The sequence below is a fragment of the Centruroides sculpturatus genome, unplaced genomic scaffold (genome assembly GCF_000671375.1).
Source record: "Centruroides sculpturatus isolate CEXI.00-Female unplaced genomic scaffold, Cexi_2.0 scaffold425, whole genome shotgun sequence".
Classification (NCBI taxonomy): domain Eukaryota; kingdom Metazoa; phylum Arthropoda; class Arachnida; order Scorpiones; family Buthidae; genus Centruroides; species Centruroides sculpturatus.
In genome coordinates this window covers 424,341-437,086 of record NW_019384549.1, presented here as the reverse complement: position 1 = coordinate 437,086, position 12,746 = coordinate 424,341, and positions in this window count along the sequence as shown.

Genomic DNA, 12,746 nt, shown 5'->3' with positions numbered 1-12,746 from the left:
CAGACGGCGCTCGCGTCATTGTAAACAAGATGTCGCTAGAGAAGATGTTGCTACATCGGAAGTTTGTATATTTTAAAAGGATTGACTGAAACATTTATTTAGAAAAATGGCCGCTTGCGATTCGAAGGGGTTCTTTTTTAATGCCGTTCAACATTTAGCACGGTCTTTAAGCAAGATTCAACCTACTCCGAGGGAGAAAGTATGAATTTTAATTCTTCTCGTTTAAATAATGATAATTTCGGGTGCAAGTTTGACATAAATGCAGCTTTGAATGGGAAGTTTGGATCCCCCAAGTTTTCAACCCCCCAGATGTCGCGAAGGGTCACGTGCACACTAGCGGTTTCTTTGGAAGGAGTCTGCACGTGACCCTTCGCGGTTCCTTTTACTTTTGGTAGCTCTGATAAGGTCCCAATAGCCTCATTCCTAACTACATTTGTACCATCAGGGAATGTAAATCTATAATGAAGAAGAGATTTATGTTTTACATTGATTTATCGTTTTAAAATTGACCCCGAGTCCTGAAGATTTTAATATAAATGTAATAGTTTTTCTTAGAGAAGAAATGAAAGTCTTTTCTATATTAATTTGTCAGCTTCATCTATCAAATAGCTTTGGCTATGAGTAAAAGAGGAAGAAAGGGTTGACAGGCTGAGGGACCCAACACTTGGGTGATTTGCCAAGGCGGTGGTGAAATTTCTATGGGAAACTGGCCCCTATTTAGATGCTAGATGTGTGAAGAAAATCTGAAAAACTTGAGAGCCAGCCATTTGTGGAGCAAAAAAACCCACAAACAAGTGTTGGTATTTGGTGGTTTTATTCACTTGATCATTGGTGGGCAAAAGAAAAACTGAAAGAAAAAAAAAAAACAGAAAGAGATAAGTGAGAATTTATAATGTTTGTGGTATTATTGATAAAGTAAAGCACTTTAGACTTTCACCAAAGCAGTGGTTTAATACTGCACTGATGTTTTTGATCAAATTACCTAATCATCATTAAATGAAATTGAATTGTATATTACACGAGCAGTTATCTAATGTGACATTGTCACAATGCTGGGCAGCAATTTTTATTTATTTAATTTAAAATATATGCTCTCCACCTCAAATTAGTAGTGGTTTGCCCCTGTACATCATACTTTTCCATTAACAATAGAGTCGTGCCAGTCATCTATCTAACACCTTTCAGAGGAACATTTTTGAATTGAAATAACACGACTTGTGATACATATTGGAAGTTCATATATAGTTAATCGGGGCCTCCTGCTCCTAAGATTTCCATATCTGGTCTCGGCTTTCATCTGTCTGTGTTCTTGAGATGAAGGAAAGACAGACGGATGATGACAGTGGGAATTTATAGTTCTACAGTTTTTTCAAATTGCAACCCAATTAGGACAAATTGTAGATGGAACATTTGAAAAATTGTATTTATTTATTGAACATTTATGTACATACATTCCAAAAATTCAAAAAAACACTAATTTATTCTTCCTCAAATGTTCTCTCTACATTTTGTTCTAATATAATACTGTATATGATTTGATTTTACCTGACGTTGATTGAAAATGTTAGTGTGATATTAAATCACTGCTTTGCTGAAAATCTAAGGTGTTGTTTCAGTTTATAACAAAAGTTTTTAAGATGGATGAGACGATAAAGATTACATCACTAGCATTTATTTGCTTGATCATGAAGTGAATTGAGAAACAAACAGTAGGCAAATGAACCATTATTTTTACATAAATCTGGATATATGAAGCATTGTCAACAAACTCTTGAATATAAAAATGCAGTTTAGTCCTGGTCTGAAGCACATGTGTCCGAGAAATTAGACCTGTATTAGATAGGAGAATGCATTTGACATATTAAAATGTGAAATGACTTGCATCACAAATACAACATTGAATGATATTAATGAGTCATCAAAATTGTAAAAATATAATACTTTGATTGATTAGTTTGATTTAATTCATTGACATTTACTTTGATGATTTTTCATAACACACTAGCACAGAGGTCTCCAACCTTTTTTAGAAAGGGACAAATGAGTCATAAAGGATAGGACTGGGGGGCCAAGTATAAAATATACAGACAAAGATTAAGATTATTTCATTTCTGAATAACAGTGAATGTAAATCAATGTGAAATTCAGGACTGCTTTTTCAAAAAAAGATTATCAAACTTGGGATTGCTGTAGCTGGAATTTTGTTGAATGAAATGCTAGATCTTGCCGATCACAATGTAAGATTTATAAATGGATTTAACAATAATTAATGTTGCTTTTCATGTTTTTATGAAAAATACATGCTTTAAGAATTGTTCATTATGCTATAAGAAATGAAGAATTAAGTTACAAAAAAAATATGACAGAAATATTTTGCAGTTATCATTAAACAGTTCTGTCAAAAGAAAAATTTAATGATTGATACAAAATTTTTTCTATGACATCTCTATCTGTAATTAGAATGATGATGTTATTGAACTGTTGCAAGTTATAATGTATTATTTGCCTATACAATCCACAGTTATTGCGCATATTTAAATGCGTTTGCATAATCTTAATTGTGTTCGGCCATTCGTAACCATGTCTTATTATATATTTTATGTATATTGAGGGTAGATTAAAATCTGAGAAAGGTTCGCTTTGTAAAATTCTTTGCGATTCATTACCAGTTTTTCTAAGATATATGTTTTAAATGAACCAAGAACATTTTTTAGAATGATGTTCTATCTTATTTTTTGATAGCAATAGTAGTAGTTGAAGCAATATTCTATTCTAGAAAATGAGCTGGGCAACTGAAGATTTTAGTATAGAATGTAGAAAAAGAAATTGTTTTAAAATTAATAAAATGGTTGTTATATTTGTATCATTATTAGTGAAATTGCCTGAAAATTTAAGTAATAATGCTACAGATGTTTATGGTTGTAGTTACTGGTGTTTTGGTAAATTTTTAACAACTGGCTCACTTCAGGGGTGAAGTGAGAGAGAGGAAGAAGGGTACACAAGTGTAGAATTTACAGAAATCCTTTTTTAAACTGTTTTTTCATGCATACAAGTTAAAAATATTATAGAATCTTTTTAAAACATTTTTTAATAATAAATAATTCAGTGCACATTTTTTATTTAACATACTTTTGTGTACAAGTAAAATTTTACTTAAATTCCAGAAACAACTTTAACTTCTAACTTCAATAAAGGAATAAAAATAAATTATTTATAGTTCTAAACAGCAATTTGGCTTGCACTAAAAGTCTTTTCCAATTTAGACATATTCTAGTGTCTGTGGTTCATATTTAGCCACTATTTTACAAAAGTTATAGTATCACAATCTTTTAATTATTTTTTTGGAAAATTGATTGTCATAAATTTATATAGACATTCAAGAGTTCTTATTTTTGTACATATTATATTAATTAAACTAAAACTTCTTTCAGCTTTGCTTCTGCACTACTAATTGCTATGACATTAATTATTTTTCTATTGTTTCAGGAACTTATGCAATTGTTTGCTGTATATTGTTATCTACAAAATCTCTGAAATCATTTGTTTATTTTGAATTTTGAAACTTCATTCAATTGATCTCACTTCCTTTCACCTTCCATCCACAGTGAAGTTAATTCTTCATAGGGCCAAGTGGATTCATCTAATAAATCAAGTAGTCCATATTATTTTCAAAAATATAAATAGAAGTCGTGGCTTTTAATATGCAAAACACTGTTTATTCTTCATCATCTATTCACTCAGCAAGAATTTTAATGATTGACTCCCTAAATTTTAAAAATTGTAACGATCGGTTTGCCGAGTCAGTTTCAACGTGCCACTAGTTATAGTTGTACCCGAAATGTTATGTATCATTTGAAGTTGTTGCAGAAATGATTTTATACTTGGGTTTTTTCACAAACAAATAGAAATTCAACAGCTAATATGTTGTAATAGAAAAACACATGGAATAGGTGTCATACACTTTTAAATAAATTGGTGTTTCATGATGATTTTTTGTCTCATTACCCTGATAACAAAATGAACTTAATAGAAACACTAACTGTATCTAATATAAAGCCAAAGTTCGGGCAAGTACAGGAAAATAGATGCTTTTTTTTTACAATAGAGATTAGTTACAACATTCTGCTATAATTCCGTAATGTAAAGCTAGGTTCATTTCGGCGTGTTCATGCTCTTTCAGCAATTGTTTAATGACACTTGCATTGTTGTGTTTTGGGGTGGCTCCTTGGAAAAAAGGATTATATTTTTTATTAACACACAGAATTGATGCTATTATCAAGTGTTGCCATGGAAGGAGGATAACTTATTTGATCCTAGTGTTAAGTTATAGAGATAGAAATTAGATTATTATTATTATTATTATTTTTACTTTGAATGATGTGACAAGTTTTATGGAATGTTGAGTGTTTTGGGACTTTACTGTATTTCTATATATTTAAAACTTGTTTTCTAAATGTAATATATAATATTGCTTAATGTATTATAATTGTCATGTAAGATTGTAATTTGTCTGATATTATCATATAAACATCCTTCAAAATCCAATTCTTTACAATAAAGCTACACCAACTGGTATATCGGGCTGCAGTTTGGCAATAATAGGATGATATTATCATCCTATTTTTATTAATAATAATTTAAAAGTAATATATCAAATGCATTGATTACTTAATTTAGAGTCTGAACTTCATTAATATTATACCAGTTTGTTCATATTAAAAGTTCACTCCTATATATTGGCTACTTATCCAGGTGTATTAAAGCCACTTTACCAGGGAATGTATCTTCTGTAGCTCAAAAATAACCCATGTAATTAGGCTGATTAATGTAAATTATCATCTAATAAGCTTAATTCTTCATTAACAATAATTTATATTAGCTATTCATGATAAGTGGATTATAAATATTCCAAGTTTGTTATAAAACTCGAATTTATTCAATTACTAAAGAATATTTCTGAATAAAGAAAACAGTTTTACTTATTCGAATATATTCTTTGTTTATTTATTCTACTTACAAAGGAAAAAAATAGTGATTCACTTAAAAGTAATTTAATAAATCTTTTAAATATGCTTCAAAGAATTCATACAGGATATGAGTAATTTTAACATTAGATAGTTCTATTTAATGGCTATTAAACACATTTTCTATTTATTTATTGTTAATTTGGTGAAAATTATAGGTTTAAATGATGCTTTTTGTCTTTTGGATGACTCTGATAAGGAGAATCACAATTTTAATAGAATATGTCCAAGTAAATTGGATAGGTTAAATCATCAAAATACTTTTTCTACTTGCATTTAAAACAAAACTGTTATACATGTCGATGTTTAAAATAGATGAGTAAATGAGTCGTTACTAAACTATAATACAGCATTTATTATTTTATTTATTTTTGAAATACAGTGATAAATTGTAACTCAGTGTATTGCGTGGTAAAGCAGAGTGGTTTTAATACAGCTGGATAAACAAGCCAATGTCATAGTTCATTTCAAATGAAATAGAATGTCATTGGCTTGTTTATCCAGTTGTATTAAAACCACTTTATCAGGTGATATGTTCACTATCTGTACTTATTATTTGTTTTTAAAAGATATTGTTGTAAGAACAACTTTATGCTAATTATTAATCAAATTCAAAATTTAGATATTTTGATTTATACATAAATTTCTTTAAAAAAGTCAATACTGTTTTAAAATTTACTCCTATACAATTGCATTTTTAACAACAAATAGATTCCAGTATGCATCAGTCTCATTCACAACTGATACACCAGTGAATGGTTTAATAAGCTGGCAACCTAACAAACAATACTAAGGTGACATTTGCTAATTTATTTTGTCAAAATAACTTTGGATTAATACAGACAAATAGTAAAAATGGAGACTGTTGTATTGCTTCATCAGAGCTTGTTTTATTTGTGGCCTAATGTGCATCAATTACTGCAATGACAAACTCGTCTGTGAACATCGGAGCACATTTTGGTACTGGAATGTACCCAATATTTTTACTTATTTCATTTAGAATTCATAACTTTAGATGTAAACTTGTTGATGTTATTGTTTGGTAACCAATTACAGTACTAATTTTTTCTTTTGTAAATAATTCTTTCAATATTCTTAATTCAGCAGTAGTAGTATCAGATATGAAATGTTACAGTTAAAGCTTTGCATTACTGTTGTTTGGAAATGATTTATTGGTAGTTTTGTATCATTGATTTGTATCGATGTGTTTCATTATAAAATTAAAACATACCGTATACTTGATTGCTTTCATTAGTTTTAGTTAATGCTAAACAAAATAGAAATATAACTTAACTTAAAAGTTTATATATATATATATTTTTTTTTAGCTAATTTGTTGAATAAGTAATTTTTATAGCTTTAAATTTTTTTTCCATTTCTATCAATGCTAAAATAATAAGTTAAAATTGATCTGTAGTTCATTTGTTTTGGTCAAATTATTATTACTTATCTCTGTCAAATTTAAATTTAAAATATCTATGTCAGGATCATAAACATGGCAAAAACCTCAATGGCCCACCAGTGGCCAAGCTGTTCTGTTCCCTGAACACTGGGAGTTCGGTCGTGGGTTTGCACCTCTCCAGGACAGGCTGGCCACGTGGAGTTTTCTGTGTTTTCTCCATGTCTGTAACGCCTGAATAGGAGTCAGTTACCCTTAAAAAGACCTCCTGGAAGGCATTTTCCCTAAGCAGATTGTCCAAGTGTTGCATTGCTGTAACTTAACTGAACAAATAAACAAGCGAAAACCTCAATAGTTTAGTGTTTGAATTTGGAACAGCATGAGACTAAGATAAGAACATGATTGAGAGATTGTTCAATTTTTGATTATGATGCTGAGAAGTTTTTGGAATTGTCTGTTTCTAAGACTTTTCAAACAGATATTAAATAAGGAATTTTAATTTAAAGAAAGGAATTCTTTGCCTTTTGTTTATGGAATTTGTAAACATTTGAAAAATCCATTGAGTGTGGTAGAGATAAACATCGAGATTTAACGAAAACCTTTGTATTTGAGATATTGACAAATAAACTTTGGTGCTGTAGTTTGATAAATTCCAATATTCTAGCAACTGAAATGAAAAGAATTCAGGAAATTTTTACTGATACATTATCACATGATAATATCATAGATAATGAAGTAGTGTGTAATAATAAAGACATATCAACTGAAGATATATTCTAGTGTTAATGATTTTATTTATATTTGATCAGTTTTGTTTGTTTTAACTGCTAAAATATTTTAAAAATCATTTAAGTGAAAGAAATTTATGAATTGGAACTTTGTTTTTGTTAAAAAAAATACTGCAATGATTATAATGTGATATGCATTTTTTTAAGTGATGCAACATACATTCTATCAGATAAAAAATAATATTTTTTTCTGATGTAAAAGATTTGTTAACATTATTCAGCTCTTTGCTTCGGAGCAGTTTTAATCATTAGGGCCTCAGAAATGGGCCTGCAATCCAGAAAGATGTACAAAAAAAATGACTAACTAAATACTGTTTTACAAAAATATACATAAATGGGGCTATGTACTGTGGTTTAGTACTTACTGTACCAGTATCAGATTGAAAGCTGTAGCAAGATGAAAGATTGAAGGACCTGATTGTGGATTAATATGATCCTGCTCTGCTTTTTCCTTTAACATTAAAATTATAATCGGACGATACTGCTGGATTCTTATCAGGCTGATTGACAGTTAGGTTGCTGTCATGTGTTAAATAAAATTTATTTTTAGCGATTAAATTTAAAGTATTCTGGAGGAAAGACTCAAACCTGCACTCCTGCTTACTATGTAGATGTTTTACCAGTTACACTATCCAAATCTTCATCTAGGCCTAATATTTGTTTCCAGACTAATTAATTTAGAAGATATAACCATACTAATTTAAGGTCAACTATGTGCTCAAGGCCCTTTGTGGCACTCTCCGACTAAAGCTTTACGTCGGCATGATATAAATACAGGAAATTTTCTAATTAACAAATTTGAGGGGACCAATATTTTGAGTGTTTGATATAAGGAGAATTCTATACATGGAGAATAACAACAAATAATCAGTTACAACTTTGCAAATATAAGATACATTTGAAATAAATTTTTATCTACGTGGGGAAAAAAAACAAAATGATTAGCACTATAATTCCATTGTAAACCATTTATAATGGCATTATATGCTGCCTTACTTGTAGCAGTGTTTCCAGAAATTGGCCAAGGCTCAAGTAAATGCTTAACAAAAAGTTGCAAGAGACTACTGTTTTATTGCAACAAAAAGCTAAGCATAAAACACCAGCTTTAATTAATAGGTGTTTGCTTTTAATGTCAGAAGTAGACTGGATGGCTGAGTGGTCAAGGTGGCAGCCTACCTTTCTGGGATACTCGGGTTCGAATCCGGACGGATTGAAAAATTTCCAGAAATTTTTTGGGGATGATCAGACTGGATATATCGGTCCCCATTCCTCATCACCTCTCCGCCCAATTGTGGGCCTTGCCAAACTCATAATGGGCTTGCTGAAAGAGGCATTCTTAGTGTCCACAGGGCGGAAAGAGTTAAAAAAATGTCAGAAATCTGTTGATAGGAGATAATGTTTTTAATAAACAAAAGAAATTGCAACTTTGACACAAAAATCGCAGGAAATTTTCTTCAAAAGTAGCCTGATTGGCAAGAAATTGCAGAATTTGATAGCTATGATCTCTGTCTATTCTAAACATTCATAAATATTAAAGACAGTAATGCTCATTTCTGGAGCTGGTGCCTCAACTTCTCAAATGGATAGTTTTGATATAAAGTTCTTATTTTCAGAACATCTCTTGTCCTAAATTTTTTAAATTGATATACTGATCCTTAGGATTTGTTGACAGTTTCTCCTTTTATTTCTACTTTAATTTTGTTTCAAAATGTTATATAAATCACAAAAAATTTCTCTCAAATATGAGTTTTCAATTAATATGAGTCTCATCCACAACACGATGGCTGTCATCATATAGTAAAAACTTTCAGTGCAAAATGTACACTCCTTGTCCAGTATCCTTGCATGTCTTTTCACTAATTTTTAAAATTATTCTGTAATGTTGCCTAAGACATTAAAAATGAACAATTACTTATTGTGACATCATCAATGCCTGGCTACAATTTTTAATGATACAGTATTTTAATTTAAAAAATTGCAAGACTTTGGTTTAGATTGGAAGTTTATATATAGTAAATCTGGTCCTCTGTCCCCTAAGATTTTCATATCTGGTCTTGATTTTCATCTAACTCGCTTCATTCTCGAGATTAAGGAAGTATGATGTGATAAACTTGAAAAGTGGACAAGAGACATTTCGAAAATAATCACTTTCTACAATCTGCCATAAGACAAAAAGGAGTTTGAATTAAAGATTTTACCATTAGATTTTGGAACATGTTTGTTATACAGCATAATAAATCCCATATATTTGTATAATTGCATTTGCCAAGTGTTATTAGTTGTTTGATATGGGAAAAGTTTGTTATAAGAATTGTGAATTAGGAAATTTCCAAACAAATGAATGGATTCTTTTATAGAGCTGTTAATTAATTAATTTATAATTATTATATTTAACGAGAGTTGATCATTTGGTGACCCATCTTCTGCCAAATTACTTAGTAATTAGCCTTAATAGCCCGATAAAGAAATCTGGCTGTTTATTTGATATTTATAGGAAATTTTCTATATATAATTACAAATAAAAACCAAACCTGATATATGTTAATAAATTAGAGGAATGCTTCAAAAACAAAAAAAAATCATGTTAAAATGAAAAAGATGCTCTGTAAAATCTTAAACAGTAATAATATAAGTATAGGTATGACATTAAATGTTATATAAAAAGAATTTTTGTTTGAATATGTTTAAATGAGTCAGTTATAGACTGGAAAACTTGGGGTGAAGTGGAGAGGGAATTGTTTTTGTAGATATTTTGAAGGAAAATCATCTTTCAAGTGGATTTTAGGAGGAAGTTCACAGATGGGCTGCAAATCTAGTGTCCAAAGTTGTCTGCTCTTGCCACTTTCTTTAGAAGTTCTTCAAATAATTTTTGTTCTCAGAGTTATAAATTTCCACTTCAATTCACTCAATGTCAGGATTGTAAGATGCTCTCTCCAGAGACATCCAGAGGAGAGGCAAAAGGAACAAATTATTCTGGCCTTGAGAAAGTAGGAGTTATAGTTTACACAATAGTTTATTTTCTTTTACTTCCTTTACTTTAATATAATAATTTAATTTGCTGTAGGGCTCCCAATACGTATTTTGCCATCCTCGAGTGACCCTAGCTCTCCCAAGCGTCAAATAGAATGTTAATGTCTTTTATAAATACATCATGTGTATCCTCACAACTCTTTTCTAGCTGCTTCTCTTCTGTTAGTTCTTTTTTGTGGTCAGCAAACAAAATATTCTGCATTCTTCACATATATTTCCAGATAAGGGATTCACCAATAACATGTACAGTAACATCATCATCCTCAAAATCTTTCAAATCACAATTTGCAGTGGGCCATGAAGGCCTTTGTGTGAAATTTTCATTGTTTATGTGCTCATGTATTGATATGTCACATATCAAAATTATTTTTAACAGTTTCATTTAATGATTTCCTTTTTAATTTTTTAATTGAACAGTTGAATCGGCTGTTTTCTCTTTGCCCACAAGAAACTACCCAGGGTTTCTATCGTCTGGATCAAAGAGCGCAGGATGCTGTCATTGCATTAGGAATATATTTTTTAGAATCTGGATTTCAAGTGTGTATTTATTCATTTATTAGTATCTTTCTTATTTATTTATTTACTATTAATGCTATGTTTTATTTAATGTTTTTAGCACAAGACGTTGATAGTACCCTATTTTCTGAGGTTGTTACGTGGATTAACTAAAGCAATTTGGTTGGACGAGGTCAAGATTCACGATTCTGATCGTAAGTCCGTATTTATATTTTTAAAATCTGGTATAATTATTTTGTAAGATATCGTTTACAATTAAAAACAAACTGGATAGAAGAAAAATGAATATCTGTCTTTACTCTTGTAATATATCTATTTTACATTTAGGATTTTCAAAAAGAATACTACCATTTTAAATTATTGTAACTACGTTAAATTGTTCTCTGAGAACGTTTAATGTACATTAAAGAATTGGAAAAATGCCCAAGTTTTGCATCTACCCATTACAATTTCTCAATGTGTGCACCTGTATACTCAAATTCTTACTACACTTTATGGAATACTCATTGTCACTCCACCCATAACCACAATTCTACAGCTACAGATTACTCACGTTACACAACGATGAATGATTCCAACTTTGTGAACTGTAGAATGCAAAAGAACTCTGTTGTAGAGTTAATAACTAACATAATTACAATAATTTAAAAAGGTAATATTCATTTTAGAAGACCTTAAAAAATTTAGAATGGTATATAAATTTTTGGTTATAATGAACTACAAAGTTTAATAAATTATACGTAAAAACGACTACCTTTTGAAGCGAAAACAAAATAATTATGCATGTATTTCCAGTTATTTAACTATCTTTAAGCTTCTGAAATATAAACTAAATGAATGCTGTTGCTGCAATAAATGCTTTAATAAAGAATTTATTATAAGAAAATCCTTAGTGTCCAGTGGGTGGAAAGATTCGAGTAACGATGTGCCGAATTACATATGTACCTGAAAGTTTTCAAAATAAGAGTTTTCTTTTTATATTTATTATACAAAAAATAAAACTGAAGATAAATTGTGTGTATTATTATCTAAATCCACTTCCCGCTGGGGCCTGTATAGATTCCTTAGGTGTCAATAAGCAAATTAGATACATATTATACATGCATATGTAACAAATGAATATTATTTAATTATTTGGTAAATACAATTAAGTGGGTCTATCAGAAAAATTTTTCTTAGAAGAGCTTGATAGTTAAAGGTTGGGAATCTCTGATCTAAATTATTGTAAATTAATTAGTTGTAAAAAAAAAATCTNAATGTCAATAAATGCAGTTCTTATTAATTAATTTGATTTAGATTTAACTGCGGCGCATACCAAAAAATGGAAATAGTATCTTTTCTGCATGCACATTGATATCTAATGAGGTGGGCAATCTCAGCACCACTGACTTCAGAATCAGTAGTTCTGTCATTGATTGGTCAGGCTGTTGATTTTCTTTAACGTAGGAAGTGTAGGGGAGTTGACTGTCTGTGATCGGTTTTTGCCAAATAGCTTGTTCAGCAACCAGGGCAAATAAAAGTGAGGCATTTGAAAATTGAGGTTTGACTGTACTTAAATTTCTCTTGCTAGGAAAGGTATGTTCTTTATAAAAATCTTTGGATTAACCCAGCCACTTGCTACAAAATTGTGCTTTAAGTGATTTGTATATTCTTTTGTGTGGTTAAGAGTTAAAAATTGGGTTGTTAAGAACAGATGCCACCATATTCTACCTTTGGCTACGAACTACGATCCTCTAAGAATGAATTTGAGTCATCTTTGTATGGATCAACTCTGCTAAACATTAAAATTTTACTTTTGTACCAATTGGTGTTTTGACTAGTAAGAGTTGTTAAATAACCCAGTAAAAAGAAATCTAGGAACGAGTTGCATAACTTTCCAGGCTATTATGAGATCTTAATTAAAAAATAAATTTTATATTATTAAACATAAATAAATTTGCGTGTGGCACCATTATTTATGAGATTTTCTTATAAAAAAACTTTTTATAT